Source organism: Rhamphochromis sp. 'chilingali', assembly GCF_963969265.1.
Source record: "Rhamphochromis sp. 'chilingali' genome assembly, chromosome: 4".
In the NCBI taxonomy this organism is placed as follows: Eukaryota; Metazoa; Chordata; class Actinopteri; order Cichliformes; family Cichlidae; genus Rhamphochromis; species Rhamphochromis sp. 'chilingali'.
In genome coordinates, this window is record NC_137948.1 from 36,201,871 (window position 1) to 36,219,216 (window position 17,346).

The following is a 17,346-nucleotide window of genomic DNA, read 5'->3' on the forward strand; positions in this document are numbered from 1 at the left end:
TATATATATATATATATATATATATATATATATATATATATATATATATATATATTCCAACTTTATTGTATTAAAGCAAGAGACTCTGAGATGGAACATCTGTTCGTTAACATGTGGAGAAAAAACAAGGCTCTGCTTTCCTCCCGATCACACATGAATCACAGGAAAGCGGTGCCCGGCTTTAGAAGCTGTCAGTCTCATTGAAGGGTTTTCATTTCTTTTGCTTGAGAAAAAATCAACCACGAGCCCGCCGATGTTGTATGTGCGTACGCTCAGACATGGCCTGAGCAAACTGTGAAACCCCCACGGCTTTAAAAATCTGCACGGGGGACCCACCGAACAGTCGCACCAGGCAGGTTCGAGTCTCTGCTGCGCTCTCTTGTGCGACAAGGTTAAACTGGCTCCCAGTTTTTTGTTTTGGTTTGTTTTTTTGTAGTTTTTTTTTTTCTGCGCCTCAGTTGAGGAATTCCCCGAGTTTGGAGAGACGAGTCCCGCAGGGAGACGGCAGACTAAACCCAAGAGTCGTCGGGGGGGGGTGTTCGCTGCTTTGCCTGGAATTCATCAGAGGACATCATTGTGAAGAGGCTCGTGGCGGGGTCGTGCGGGAATTGGAAGTGGAAATGGTGTGAGCACACACGGGGGGGGGGGTTATCAGGAGCTGCTCCGTCATGTTTTGTAGTCCGTCTTTACTCCTGTTAAAGGTTTCGGATATTTCCCGGTGCGGCGGCACTGATCACAGCCTTTAACCTCTCCAGTTTTCAGGGCGCAGCGCGTTAGTCTGCACTGATGGAAGCGTTACTGCTCTCCTGCTCAACTTGGACACGATCTGGGGGCCCTTCATCAGTGTTGATCTCTCCGTTTCGGTGATCACAGGAGCGGGGGAAAATAAGACTGGGCAAGAGAGAAGAGATGAAAGACGAGTGGGTTTCCTGAGGCGCACCGTCGAATCCGGTTTTGATGCGCGCAGGTGTCCATTTCATCAGTAAATTTCCTCTCCCTCTTGCAGTGATTAAACTATCGTATACATTTTTTCTTGTTTTTCGGTGGCAACCAGAAAACACAAACCGGATAAGAAGACATTCAGCTGGAGTGCTTTGAACACAGGAATGCTCCTGGACGGATATTTGATTTGGGTTTGAGGGCAATCGCTCGGAGTTACAGGGAGCAAAGAGGAGGGGGGAAAGAATTTGGAAAGTAGAGCTTTGATTTACGGATTACTGGGCTTTTTCTTCTCCTGAACAACTGTAGACACGCTCTTTGATGTCTGAAAAGGTAAGAGAAAGCCACATGTGTTCTCCCTATTAACTGTTGCTTTTATTCTGTGTTATCAGAAGAATTATCACGACAAAAAAATGACCGGAATGCAATCAGATGTGGCAGATAAAAGAAAACTGATCTCAACGTGAAGACGAAAGGATTGCGTCTTTGCACAGATACCTTAATCTATCACTGATTTCATTCAATGTGAGGCTTTCAGCTTCAGATTTGTTTGTTGAGAAATGAAAAAAGGGGGAGAAAGAACTTTAAAGTAAACATGATAATCATCGAAAAATCCTGACAGTTTGTGTCCAAACACACAGAAACAGCACAGATTATTACGATTACGTTCACTGTGATAGCAGTTAATGATTTAACGAGGTTATTAACTATGCGGTGCGCACGGTGTTTAAAATATATGGTCCATGTCATGTGACTGCTTATCGGAATAAATTAAAGACGCTCCACCATGACGATGGTCGGTCTAAAGCGCAGTGGATAATAGATAATGAATTTCTATTTTCTGCACATGGCTCCGGGTCAACAGGTCCGGGTGAGCCCCACCGCCCCCGTCTCTCTCTCTGTCTCTCTGAGCACGTGAACTTCTGTAAAGAAAGTCAAATTAAAAGAAAGAAAACCAAAGAGAGTGCTTCATCTGCATCAGCGTTACAGTGTCAAAAGTGTTTGCAAGCACAATGATCCTTTTCCTTAATTGACTTATATGGAGAAGGATTGTCAAACAGGCAACAGGGGGCACTCTTTCAACTGCTTTCAAGCATCCTGTTGCCTTTTTAACTAGATGAGGTTTGCTGCTGCATGTCAGACATGATATCATGAAGAAGATTCACTGCAGTCTTTTTTTTTTCAAAAAATAGAAGAAAAAGAAAAAAGAAACAAAAAGTAAATATGCTTGAGGAGGCTGAGAATTAAAACCAAAGGATGGTATTTCATTTCATCACCAATACTGAGAAGAAGGGAAATGGATGCAACTGACGTGACTTCCTGTCTCCCATGGGGGAACTTTTCATTTATACTTTTTATTTTTTCATTTTTTTTTCAATTATTTGTTTATTTATTTGCCTAAACTCGCGATCTTCCTTCCCTTTGACGTGGTTGGCCGTGGTTTTGCGGCCTGTAAGGCAGAGGATTAGGCTTGTGACAACAAAGCTTTTTAGTGCAATCCTCCAGAGAAATGTGCGACTGGTGGGAGAAGCATTAATGCTTTCATCTTACCACTTCTGTGATGGCCTCCGAGCACAAGCGTTCAGATTTCCAACTGTCTCAGCTGAGCTGCTTGGCAGTAACTGCACTGTATCCTGTGTATTGACCAGTTGTGAATTTGTTGAATCATGTTTGAGCTAAAGGACCGCTGACGCAGATTAAAACACCTACTGGTTTGGACAAGAACTCAAAAATATGATATTTCATTTATTCATATACAGGCTCTTTCTTGGTGCAGTATATCAGTCTGTTCATTGGGCATTTTGAGGATAGGCTGTATCAGTCATCAGCTCTAATTAAATGATAGTCACGATTCAGTGGGCATTACCTATTTATCTTAACCTTCTTGGCCAGTGGACAGAATAAAACCAGTGTCCTTGCATTTGCTTTGTTGGCACAGACACTGTTAGGCTCCTTTATTTCTAAAAGATGTTGAATGTTTTGTGTGGAGTTTGGAATGTGGACCCAAATGCAGATAATGAAGCATACAGAAGTGCCGTCCTAATGGTGAAGTAACACAAAACTCTGAGAAATAAACAAAAAAAACACAAGAAGCCTGGGAATGAACAAAGGACAAAAGGAAAATAGAAGTTACACACAGGTGAAGAGAATCAGAGTAAAGGAAGGAAGTAAAACTAATGCAAGACCTGAAAAAATGATAAAGTTCAGGTGCCATCCGTCCATCCATACCACTCGTCCAATTCACAGAAATCCCAGTGGCCATAGAACAAAAGGTAACCCCAGACAGGCACCAGGGTTACCAAAGACACAGACCACTATTCACATTTACTGCCAATTTACAATCACCAATTAAATGCACATGCTTGTCTTTGGGCTGTGGAGGGAAGTTGGAGTACCCAAAGACAAAACATTCAGGACCAGAGACAACATGCAAACTTTACACAGAAAAGCTGCAGCAAGCTGACAGGGTCAAACCAAAAATGACAAAAGCTACACGCAAGACAAGGTTTATTTGATGCAACCGTGAGGGTAGAAGCGGATGTTACAAGGTAGAGCTAACGCAGGCTGGAAAACACTGGGGTCATTATGACTTGAGGCGACTTTTGTTGTGATTTGGCGCTATATAAATAAAATTGAATTGAATTGTAATATTAAAAACTAAACAGAAAACAAGCTAAATATCACCAGAAACAAACAACAAGAAAGAATAAAAAACAAGAACAAAACAAACAGAAATCCCAAACTCAGCAGAACAAGGAGGACCTGCACCAGGATGATTGTATGCCGATGATCAGATACTTTTTCCACGCATAGCTTACCCTTACTTATTGTACTACTACACTGGTTTTGCGTTTAGGTAAATCCCACACAAATAGTGTTACTTCTTTGGCTTTTTAACATCATAAAACATACAAGTTGGTCCGAGTACTGTTTCATGTTTGTCCAATGCTCCTCTGCCAATATAATTCACCTCTCCTTGAGTACACAAAGCAGCGGCTGGTTTTCAACCTGAGCAAAACACAGATCATATATCCCCCTTTCTTCTTCTGCGAATGAGAAAAACCAGGCCAGTGATTGCAGAGAGCGGTGTGGCCCAATCAGTGTCTACATGTTTTTGTGGAAATTGTTCAGCCGTCTACAGCATACTCAATTTAAAATCACATTTACTGTTTGTTCTGAGGGGATGATGACTAACAGCAGCGGGTACCAATGCCAACGTGCGGCAAGTGAAGTTTCAGCCCTCTAATGTGAGGTCAAAATGTAATAGAGAGGAAATGGAATGAGGCCAAAAGTTGACACTGAACCCAAACCCATGTTACAGTTTAAAGGCTGAATACCTTAAAGGACTCTGCACTGGGGACACTGGGGTTAACAAGAATGTGTTCATCCAAATCCATTTTTCTTTTTCTATTTCATAGTGTGTGTGCTTTTGTGCATACAAACCTGCCAAAGTGCGTTGTAGAAGGTCCAATTTTAAATTTCACTTGCAGTGAACTGAAATTTTCAGGCTTTTCTTTTCAATTTTTGCACGTGTGAACAATGGAAACTAGATCGCATCTGAATTTCAATATCTTTGACTCCTGTGTGTCATGTCTGTGCTTGTTTTCCAAGTATTTGTTACAGTGCAGTAAAAATGAATTACCATACCATTTCAGACACATGTTCTGGAAATCACAAGCGTCTGTATTTAAGAATAAAGAGGCTTGGTTTATAAACATGAACAAACCCTCATTTCAGTGCTCCACATGGGACATATGTGGTTTTAATGTCTGAATGGCATGGCTGCTGAGGGATACGCAAAGCACTCAGAACAGTTTAACACATTTTTGGGGACAATACTACTCACTGATATTTCCAATAACTTAGACTAAGTATTGTGCCACTCACTAAAAATGGCTTTTTTGTTGCCATGAGACAAGTGAGTCACTGGTTGTCATATATTGTTGATGTTTTGCATATTGCTTAGCTACATATTACAAAAAGGTGCTTTTTTAAGCTTTTAGTTTGTTTTTTTCTCAAACACTGTTTAACTATAAGGGAAACAGATTAAACATTTTAGAGGGGTAAAACAAATATGATGGCCATTCAGACACAGCAACTGGGCTGCAGCAGGAACAACACGACCTCTCACATACTGTTAGTCATGGAGGACTAACAGTATGTTTAATGCACAGAGAGACTCGCGGGTTACAATATCACTTTTTAAATATAGAGTGGAAACACATGAGGGAACCATATCAAACAGATTCAGACGTTCACATCCTCAATACGATCAGTGAATCCAGTGAATCAGTTTGGTCACACACTCACTGGCAATGATGGTGATGTTGAGAATGTCAGAACCATTAGCTAGGCCTAGTTAATAGCTCCAGTTGTGTATTTGACCCACAGTGCAGAGCTTGGTATTTCCTCTGAGTAAAGGAGACGGGGGCTGCTTTGGACTCGTGTTGAAGGGCTGTGTTATAGCAGTGGTTAGTTCTGTGTCTCGGTTTACTTTGTTTTGGGGCTTTTTGGCATTTGTAGAACAACCGTGTTCATGAACGTCGTCTTCTTGAGCTGGTCCATTTTTATGTAAAAAGAAGCACAAGAAGATTCAATTTAATTTAATTCAATTTGTATATTTTTTTCCATATTACAACAGCAGTTGCCTTCAGGTGATTTATACTGTAAAGACCCTTCAGTAATTGAAGGAAATCCCCAGGAATCAAACCACCTATTTTGAGCCTTTGGTGAGAGTGGGAAAGAAAAACTTCCTTTTAAAAGGAAGAAACCTGCAGCAGCCATGACCGGTTGGGGGTGAGTGGAGGAAGATAGGATGGAAGACACATTGTGGAAGAAGAAGAACTGATTTACTGTTAATGTCATTAGTCACAAAGCAACTGGCTGTAAAAGGCAGGGGGAAGAAAAGAACACGGGCAAAATACTCTCTTTATTAATGTTTTATAATACAAATGTGTAGGCTCAGGATAACTCTATAGCCTCGTGATGAGGGTACATACCACGAGGGCACAAATGCCATCAAGAGCGTGCCCAGTTCAATTTTGGTCTGGCCAGCACTTTATTGCATGTCACTCCCCTGATCTTTCGGTCATATCACCTGTCTGTCCCTGTAGCTACTGTCTTAAAAAAGGGCAATGCAAAAGTAACCGTTTGAGAAAATATTTAAAACCCAACATACCTACAATAACCTAGACTGAATGCAAATGCACTTTTAATTAAAAAAAACATTCATTTAACTGTTCTTCCTTAATGATTGGTTTTAAATCATACAGACAACTTAAATGTTTAAATATAATACAAAATGCTGTATTCAAAGTGAAAAGGCAGCACAATATTTCATCTTCTATATCATCCATGCAGGATGTATATACATAGAATTCAGATATCAACGTCCAGCAGTTGTTCTTACCAAAGTAATACACTACATTGGATAAGCATGCCATTATCCTGCTGTGGTGTACGGGATGGAAATGCATTAAATAAATTCTTGAGAGAAGAGAGAAGCCCCCCTCTCTTCATACCACTGTCAGTCCTCTGTGAAATGCTGTCATACCTTTCCTGAACTGTGTCCGAACATATCAGATTCCTTTTTTTTTTTTACAGGAGAATGCTCCTAGCACACTGGGGGACTGAAGGAGATGGATATCTCCTTGGCTCTCCCGGCTCAAGAAGTCCACATTACCATTTAATGATGTTTAAATCTGGTCACTTGGAAGGTCAAGTGAGGTGCTGATCCTCATTGTGGTGGTCACAACAGCTGTTTTGAATTCAAGCTGCAGTGTGTGTGCAGGGTGTTATCTTAGACTGTGAAAGTCTTTCTTCAATTATACATTAGCTTGCAGAACTCTTCTGGCCTAAAGACTTCCAGGAGTTGCACCATTAAGGTACAACACATACTGCAGTAAAACACACAGTAACAGTTAACTGTCAGGTGCAGACACCCTCTGGCTTTTTTTTAAAGGTAGGGAAGAGATGAAAGAGTGACATCACCTTTATAGCACCTGTATAGGGTTTGGTAAATGCACCAAACCCTATACATTTTAGCACCTTCTCTGCACCTTTTCTGTGAAACATCAGTCTCTCCTTGCCAGCAAGCTTTGACCCCCCCAATCATCCCCACCCCTTTGCCAAATACTGTTTACTTCTTTGCTGCGTTAAATAATTTAGCAGTTTTTGTGACAGACACATTTTCGATCTGAGCACCAACTGTTTGGCTTGTTTGGATCCTGTTTGCCTCGAGGTGTATCGAACACTGATTGTCAGACCTTATTAAAGGCTGTCACATGCTACCTGTTGCTTTAACTGTCAAGCTCCTGAGCTGGAAACACACAAACACACCTGGCTTCCCCAAAAAATGTGTCTACATTATAGTTCATATCTCTAAAAAAAACGTGTTTAAATTACTTTGCAGCACTTGTTTTTGATAGTTCATGTTTTTGGTCTGTGGAAAATAAAACCCACTTTCTTTTTCTGCCTTCTTGGCTCGCAGCAAAATTTAGAATTCATTTCAAAATGTTATTACATGCAAGTACTTGCATAGCCCCTGCTTGTGCATCAGTATTTCTTAAGACTGTCTCTTTAGCAGCCATCTTCTTCCATAATATACATATAAACAAGGCATGCTAACTATTATGATTACTAATAATTATTTTTATATATATATATATATATATATATATTAGGGGTGCAACGATATTCGTATCGATATTGAACCGTTCGATACAGTGCTTTCGGTTCGGTACGCATATGTATCGAACAATACAAAATTTGTAATTTATTTTATCAACTTTACTTCTGACGATGCTGTCTGTGTTGAGCGCTCAGTGAATCTGCGTTCGACTACTCCGCCTAGGGTCGACAGTGCAGCCTAGGCGGAGTAGTCGAACGCAGATTCACTGAGCGCTCAACACAGACAGCATCGTCAGAAGGAAGAGCGCAGGGCAAGCTAGCGAGACAGAAGTTAAGCTCACCTTTTAACATGGACCTCCCCCACTCTCATTCAGATCTGGCGTTTGGAATTATTTTGGTTTTCATGTGACGTATGACCCTGAAGGTAAGCGAGTCATGGACTAAAGTAAAACAGTATGTTGGATGTGCCATGCAATGCTCAATTACATGGGTGGGAACTAGTGTGTTAGCGCAGTTAGCTCGTTAACGTGTTGGCCGTCTAGCCCCATGCACGGGGCGATCGGCGGTAGCTCGTTAACGGAGATTTGCCGTGTTGTGGCGTTAAGGTCATTTCAACGAGATTAACCTGAAAGCACTAGTGGGAACACAACGAATATGACTGCACATTTACACCGACATCATCCTAGTGCAAAGACAAAAACAACAAGCATGCTACTAACTTTAGCCGAGTCATTTAGACAGCTGTTAGCACATGATTCTCCTTATGCTGCTGAGAATATAGCCCAGAAGAAGCGGATAGTATAGCTTTTATTTTGGAAAGAGACATTTCTCTGTAATAAACTCTCTTTTCCAAAGATGAGTGATTCCTCAATCAGATACAGGGCTCGCAATATCGCTAGCCCGACGTCCTGGGGCTAGCGATTTTTTCAGTCGGGGTACCAAAATCTATCTCTGCCCTGCCCGTCGGGCTTTTGTAGGAAGGAAAAATATATGTCAATGCTTTTGCATTCTTTCAGAAATGTAGCTGGGTAATTATGTCATTGGCATCGGTGAGCCACTGTCAATATGTGACATATTGAAATCGCGTTTGAATTTGCGCTTGTTTTTTTGCTTTCACTTTGCAATCGTGCGAACTGTGTATAGAGAGCGACAGCACTGATCTGTGAGTGATGATAATTTGTGCACCAATTCCTCTGACATCGTCTTATTAATCGTTAGCTTACTATGCAAACATGACAAGTGAAATCTCCCGCAGCAAGCTTAAACATGTGAGAGGTTGATCACGCAGAGAATCGCTGAGCTTATGTGAGTGCGTGTGTAAAAGCAGCACGATATATATTTTAGTTCTGCTGAGCCAAATAAGACAGGTCAGGGTGAAGAAGTGACAGCCAAAGAAAAGCTTACCACAAAACGGAGAAGTTATGACAAATCAGACTATAAGGCAAAAAGAAAGTGCAGCTTTATGGTTTCATGGACAAAAGAATTTCTGTGGCTGCAATATGACGAGCTAAATAACCAGGGCTGCACATAAGTGGTCCGCAGGTGCGTATTCGCTGTCAAAATAAAAAACACACACAAGGGTTAGGGTTAAATTTAAAAACTGTACTTTTGAGTTAAAATATATATTTATAATTTTAATAAATGACAAATTAAAAAGGCATGAACATTTTTTTGTATCGAAAAAACATCGAACCGTGACACCAAAGTATCGAACCGAACCGAACCGTGAATTTTGTGTATCGTTGCACCCCTAATATATATATATTTAAAAAAAGACAATAATGCCATAATGAGAAAATGTATTTCTAAACTCTGGAGGATTAAAAGCAAGTACAAGTAAGACTGTGCTCAGCATTTCTCACACCACTGATGTTTCCTGCTTTCTTCTTTGACTGCACTCCTCCTTTGTTCTTGTCATAAACTGCTAAAAGATTACTTTTGTATTGGCAGGAGCTCCACCTGCATACACTGGTATTAATAAATTGTGCAGACAGTATAGATATATTGTGTGGAAGTCACTGTAAAGGGTCCTAACAAGATGTTTTACCATTTGCAGAAAATGAACAACTTATTATTTGAAAAAGTCTAAAATGAATGTGCAGATTGTAAACTGTAAATATTTTTGGCAATTTTAATCACTGTACACAGTGTCCTTTGATTTTATACCACTGATCATGCAAAAAAAAAAAAAAAAAAAAAAAAGCCATTTGAAGCTATCACTTTGATCCGTTGCGATGACTCATTTAATATGTTGGATTTTAAAGTAACACAATTAAATATTAATTGCTGTCACCCAAAGGTTCACACTGAAGCCAAACAGAAGCCTAGAGAATCATTTAATATTCAACACGGTCTTTTTCAGCTTTGAGCTTGAACCCTCCAAACATGGGGAATAGAGGTGATGTTGCATTTGACACCTGAGCATATAGCTAATGCTCTCAGGATCATCAGTATTTTAGCTAAAGGGCAAAGTGAGTTGTAAACATTGTACTTGATGCTAAAGTTGCACATGTGTTATTGAAACTGACTAAAGAATAACTGAATCAAAACATTATACATGAAGATAAAGAGCATCCAGGTACCTTGTGAGTTACTCCACACCAAGCATATGAATCACTTATTAAGTACTGTTTTAAACATTTTCTAATGGCAATGTGAAAAAGGGCATGGGAAAAAGTGAGGTAGTGTTAGTACATTTGGATGGGGCAGAAAACCTAACGCTAAGTAGCTCTAGTTCCTAAACCTAACCAATCCAAGAACGACAATGAAACTATGAGTGAAGTGAGTGTAGCCAATAAAGTAATCCCAAATAGCTGTTGGTGGGTAAATGGACTGATTCTTATATAGCGCTTTTCTACTCTAGCAGACAAAAGCTTGAAGCATGCCACAGTCATCCAGTCAAACAAGCATTTCTTTTATGCTTCAAGTATCTTGCCCAAGGCCCCTTCGCATGCAGACTGGGGTAGCCAGAGATCAAACCATCAACTTTCAGATTAGTAGGTGACCTGCGCTACCTCCTTAGCTATCCCTAGGGTGGGGGTAGGGGTTTGATTGGTGGATTAATAATATTATAACACTTTTACGTAGTTACCAAAAGCTCAATTTATTGTATCACCTCAGGGTGCTACAATAATACAGAGAAAACCCAACAGTCAGACGACCCCGTGCAAGCAAGCACTTGGCGACAGTGGGAAGGAAAAACTACCTGTTAACGGGAGGAAATCTCTGGCAGAACAAGGCTCAGGGAGGGGCAGCAATCTGCCGCAATCAACTGTGGAACTGTGGAATCAAACAGCAACATTTGCTAACTACTGCTAATTTTGGGGGAATGCTGTTAAACACAAAATGTATTTAATTAAGTGCTTTGCAAATCTTACGGCTCAGCCAGGTTGTTCATGGCTACAGTGGCTGCAGTTAGGGGGCTAGTGTGCTAAAACATCATGTTTGGAAGACAGATTGTGAGACTATTTCCTCCTTGTCCACGATGCAGTACTCCAAGCTCAGTGATAGGAAGTTACTGTCCACACAAACAACCCTCAATCACTGCAAGGCTTGTTGGATCAATACGTCCTCATAAGTCAGAGCCCCTGACCCTGACTGCAGCTCATTATTGCCCTCTGGAGATGAGGCTGACACACACACACATTCTTACACAATGACACACACTCACTCATGCACAGGTGTTGTCTCTGCTACCAAGCCAACCATCCCCAAAAGGCTTTAAATATCCTTACGTAGAAGGCTGGGACTGCCTGCATACTCACACACACACATGCACACACCCACAGGCTGCAGCCCAGTGGTGCACGGAGAATTGAGTGCCAGGGGGGCTAACAAGTGGAGGAGATGCACTCAGGGAATAGAGCTGATGAACCGAGCAAATGACAAGCAGACAAGGGACTTTCATACTGTTAATAGCATTTCTTAGTATACTCTATTTTATTGTTTTTCATCACCGTTAGGGAACATATGATGACTAAAAGATCAATCCGCCAGTCTTGGCACATAAGTCAAGTCTTAAAGACTTAAAATAGTGATTCCCGACACATTCAGTTACTTTACTGTTCTGCAAATAAAACTGCTCCTACATCACCCTGAGGATTTTTATCAGAGAACGTGTGGTTAAAAAATGATATTTTAATGTTCTGTCAGTTTACAAAGTGATTTGGATATTTAGAGCAGCTAATGGTTTCAGCACTTGTTATAAATGTAGAAGACGTGATTAAAAGATCAGCTTTCTTTGCATCACTTTCAGTTCTGCTGTACATTTGTTAACACTGTTGCAGTTTGAGTAAGTGTGTGTGCTCTCGTTCATGAAGTGTTAATGGTGTTGTACCTCTTATCCAAACTTAATAGTGTTTGTCTTAAAGGTTTGCGCCTCCCCTTCCATAACATGTATTTTTCAGCCTCTTTCTCCCTCATGCATGGAGGCCGTTCTCCTGGTAGACACAAATTGTTATGAGGAGCTGATACCAAGGAAGCACTCCCTCGATTGCCAAACTGCTCAGGAGGTGATTGATCGTTTTCAGTCAAAATACGAAGCAAACAAAGCAGGGGTTATTAGGTAGGTACCCTCAGCATTATTTTCTCACTAGTTTCATAGTTTCAATCAGCTTAAACCAGGTTAAGACAGAGGCTGTTAAGAGCTCGTGTTTGTGTGTTTCTTTTCTGTGCTGATTTTCTCTACTTTATTATAATAAATGACTTTGGGGGATTTTATGTAACTTACTCACTCTGGTCTTTAAAGTTTCAAAGCTTCTTTGCCTTAGTCCACAGCTGAGTCAGCATCCCATACTTCCTCAGTGATAAATCTAACCAAACACCAGACAATTGTACTTGGGTGATGGATAAAATTAGAGCGCAAAACAAGATGGCATACATAGTTTGTGTTTGATTTGAGTGTTTATTTTCTTTGTGTTGCTATACAGATACAAATATTGCCGATGTCTTACAGTGAACTTAATGATGTAAGTAAGGTAAGAATATTATACTCTAAATATCAGAGGGCTGCTACATCATTATTCATTATGTAATCTGCTTCTGCTCCTCTGTGCATTTGTAGAATTTTCTTCTACCAAATAAGACGTTTAAATAGTAGGAATTACAATCGCAACCACAAAGTGTCTGACATGCATCATAAACTTCATTTGTTTGTTGTATCCATGTTCTAAACTACTATGGAGTTAACTCATTTACGAGTCCACGCAATAGAAAACAAAGGTAGAGATTCAGTTTATTGCAGTTTAATTAGGATAAAATATTTGGTAATTTGGCTATGTGGCTATTGTTGTTGGGAGTGAACTGGACGGAAAGGAAGAACTATATCAGAGGGACAGGTTTAGCTTTTTGGAGGCAAAGTTAGAGGCAAGTTTGAGGTAGTTTGTGCAGATAGTGGATATTACGGTGGCCCTAAGATATCAAGCAGATTGCAACTTCAGAAAACACTGCCTAATAGAAAAAATGCTCTAAAAAAGCAAAACAAAACCAACCAACAACAGCAACAACAATAAGAGAAAATGGAAGTGGGGAAATGATAAGCTCACAGACCAGCTTTGAAAAAGAAGCAGAGCATTTATTAGTATTGTAAAAGAGGAAAGGGGTTAGGTAATATGTCTTATAATCACATGATTCATATTAGCTGCATGCTATTAACTGTTTACTGTTAGCATGTTACTTGTCACATTACTGTTTTCCCCATTTGGCAATTTTGTTTTCTTTTTGTTTCTGATTTGTGTTTTTGCAGCCATTTTCTGTTTGCTGGTGTTTTCTTAAGTTGCAGTGCATTTGATCTCTCGGGGCCACCGTAGAATATACTGGCAGAAGGATGTGGAAGATTGAGCTGCTAGGCAAGAGGAAGAAAAAAAAACAGAGAGGAGGTTCATAGATGTAGTGAGAGAGGGCAGAGGGTGATGCAAGGGGGTGAGATGGAGGCAGAAGGTCCACTGTGGCAACGTCTAAAGGGAACAGCAGGAAGGAAAGCCAAGCAAGTAACATTCATTTTGGATATGCTGGAATATACATTTTATGTTAAGGTGATTGTTCTCTTTAAAAAAACAAACAAACTCCATAGCATTTTGTTTTGGTGTCAAATGGCAGCACGTTACGTTCAAGCTAAAAAGAACGTCTGGTACAATTTGTGCTTTGTATTCTCAATGCAGGAAGGTGATGTGCAAAGGCCTGTACAGGCTAGCTGTGAAATGAACATAAATTCTCTGTTTTTTTTTCACAGCACCTGCATTTACTTTTGTTGCTCCCACCCCACACACATCTGGCCAGTGAGTGGACTGAACAGATGGTCTCACATTGTTTGTCGTGACGCATTTTGATTCACTTGGATTTTTCTCTGTGTGAAAACAAACCAAACCACGGGGAAAGGTTTACAAACTCATCAACTGATTCAGACCAACAACTTAAAACAGCAGCCCCCAACCTTTTTTGCACAGCCGGTGTTACACCCCGGCCTAGGCAACCGGGGTGCAACGTAGAAAAACAAAGATAAGGAAAATAAAACCACGAAGGCTCTCCACCAAAATCCCAAAACGAAAATATCCCATGACGAAAGTATTAACAAACCCATTCACAACTATTTACAACAGACTATTTATTTACAACAAAACACCAAACTATTTACAACACGGGGGAGATCGCGACCCTCCAGCGAAGACAGACGAGCAGCTCACTAGCTGCACACATAGACACGGAGCCCACCAGCTGCACACACGGACACGCAGCCCACCAGCTGCACACACGGACACGCAGCCCACCAGCTGCAGAAGGCTGGAGCGGTCCCTCGGATCCTCCAGCGAAGGCGGATGAAGGCTGGAGCGGTCCCTCGGATCCTCCAGCAAAGACAGACGGAGGCTGAAGCGGTCCTCGGACCCTCCAGCGAAGACAGAAGGCCGAAGCTGTCCCTCCTTCGGACCCTCCACCGATCCCGGACGAGCCCCCATATGTTACACCCCGGCCTAGGCCACCGGAGTGCAACACGAAAAAAAGTAAAAATAAAGAAAAAAAAAAAAACACAAAAAACCCCCACTAAAGCTCACCACCAAAATCCCAAAATGAAAGTATCGACAAATCTATTTTACAACAAAACACCAAACTATTTACAACACGGGGGAGATCGCGACCATGACACACTGAAACACAGGGTTTAAATACATAGAGGGAGCAATCAGGAAAATGGACAACAGGAGGGAAACACAGCTGGGGCAAATTAGAACTGACGAGACAGGGAAACGTAAACTGAAAACACTAAGATAACACAGACTTTCAAAGTAAACAGGAAACACATAACAGTCACGCCAAAAACAACACACTGACAACACCGAAACGTAACAGTTCCCCCCACCCAAAAATCAAACATTTAACACCAAGTGAAAAGTTTGATCCAGACAGACGAAGCCGATGAAGGCTGGAGCGGTCCCACTGACCCTCCAGCAGACGACGAAGGCTGGAGCAGTCCCACGGACCCTCCAGCGAAGGCAGATGAAGGCTGGAGCGGTCCCACGGACCCTCCAGCGACGACAAAGGCTGGGGCGGTCCCACGGACCCTCCCCTCAGCGAAGGCAGACGAAGCTGATGAAGGCTGGAGCGGTCCCACTGACCCTCCAGCAGACGACGAAGGCTGGAGCGGTCCCTCGGACCCTCCAGCGAAGGCGGATGAAGGCTGGAGCGGTCCCACAGACCCTCCAGCGACGACAAAGGCTGGGGCGGTCCCACGGACCCTCCCCTCAGCGAAGGCAGACGAAGCTGATGACGGCTGGAGCGGCCCCACCGACCCTCCAGCAGACGACGAAGGCTGGAGCGGTCCCACGGACCATCCAGCGAAGGCGGATGAAGGCTGGAGTGGTCCCTCGGACCCTTCAGCGAAGGCGAATGAAGGCTGGAGCGGCCCCACTGACCCTCCAGCGGACGACGGAGGCTGGGGCAGTCCCCGGACCCCCCAGCGAAGGCAATCCCGGACGAGCCCCCATATGTTACACCCTGGCCTAGGCAACCGGGGTGCAACGTAGAAAAACAAAGATAAGGAAAATAAAACCACGAAGGCTCTCCACCAAAATCCCAAAACGAAAATATCCCATGACGAAAGTATTAACAAACCCATTCACAACTATTTACAACAGACTATTTATTTACAACAAAACACCAAACTATTTACAACACGGGGGAGATCGCGACCCTCCAGCGAAGACAGACGAGCAGCTCACTAGCTGCACACATAGACACGGAGCCCACCAGCTGCACACACGGACACGCAGCCCACCAGCTGCACACACGGACACGCAGCCCACCAGCTGCAGAAGGCTGGAGCGGTCCCACGGACCATCCAGCGAAGGCGGATGAAGGCTGGAGTGGTTTTTTTTTTTTTTTTTTTTAACACCAAAATCCCAAAATGAAAGTATCGACAAATCTATTTTACAACAAAACACCAAACTATTTACAACACGGGGGAGATCGCGACCATGACACACTGAAACACAGGGTTTAAATACATAGAGGGAGCAATCAGGAAAATGGACAACAGGAGGGAAACACAGCTGGGGCAAATTAGAACTGACGAGACAGGGAAACGTAAACTGAAAACACTAAGATAACACAGACTTTCAAAGTAAACAGGAAACACATAACAGTCACGCCAAAAACAACACACTGACAACACCGAAACGTAACAGTTCCCCCCACCCAAAAATCAAACATTTAACACCAAGTGAAAAGTTTGATCCAGACAGACGAAGCCGATGAAGGCTGGAGCGGTCCCACTGACCCTCCAGCAGACGACGAAGGCTGGAGCAGTCCCACGGACCCTCCAGCGAAGGCAGATGAAGGCTGGAGCGGTCCCACGGACCCTCCAGCGACGACAAAGGCTGGGGCGGTCCCACCGTCCCATCTGGGTCGCCAGACCGCTCCAGCCTTCGTCGTCTGCTGGAGGGTCAGTGGGACCGCTCCAGCCTTCATCAGCTTCGTCTGCCTTCGCTGAGGGGAGGGTCCGTGGGACCGCCCCAGCCTTTGTCGTCGCTGGAGGGTCCGTGGGACCGCTCCAGCCTTCATCTGCCTTCGCTGGAGGGTCCGTGGGACTGCTCCAGCCTTCGTCGTCTGCTGGAGGGTCAGTGGGACCGCTCCAGCCTTCATCGGCTTCGTCTGCCTTCGCTGAGGGGAGGGTCCGTGGGACCGCCCCAGCCTTTGTCGTCGCTGGAGGGTCTGTGGGACCGCTCCAGCCTTCATCCGCCTTCGCTGGAGGGTCCGAGGGACCGCTCCAGCCTTCGTCGTCTGCTGGAGGGTCAGTGGGACCGCTCCAGCCTTCATCAGCTTCGTCTGCCTTCGCTGAAGGGTCCGAGGGACCACTCCAGCCTTCATCCGCCTTCGCTGGATGGTCCGTGGGACCGCTCCAGCCTTCGTCGTCTGCTGGAGGGTCGGTGGGGCCGCTCCAGCCGTCATCAGCTTCGTCTGCCTTCGCTGAGGGGAGGGTCCGTGGGACCGCCCCAGCCTTTTGCAGCTGGTGGGCTGCGTGTCCGTGTGTGCAGCTGGTGGGCTGCGTGTCCGTGTGTGCAGCTGGTGGGCTCCGTGTCTATGTGTGCAGCTAGTGAGCTGCTCGTCTGTCTTCGCTGGAGGGTCGCGATCTCCCCCGTGTTGTAAATAGTTTGGTGTTTTGTTGTAAATAAATAGTCTGTTGTAAATAGTTGTGAATGGGTTTGTTAATACTTTCGTCATGGGATATTTTCGTTTTGGGATTTTGGTGGAGAGCCTTCGTGGTTTTATTTTCCTTATCTTTGTTTT

The 17,346-nt window shown here is 43.2% G+C and overlaps 1 protein-coding gene across 1 annotated transcript in view; it reads left to right on the forward strand.

Moving 5' to 3' along the window:
• Nucleotides 1-700: 700 nt before the first annotated feature.
• Nucleotides 701-17,346, forward strand: part of LOC308395035 (uncharacterized protein) — a gene marked incomplete at its 3' end in the record, with an annotated part of 74,798 nt that continues 58,152 nt past the window's right edge. The window contains exon 1 of the mRNA XM_080879688.1: nucleotides 701-1,272. The remainder of the gene's footprint in view (nucleotides 1,273-17,346) is intronic.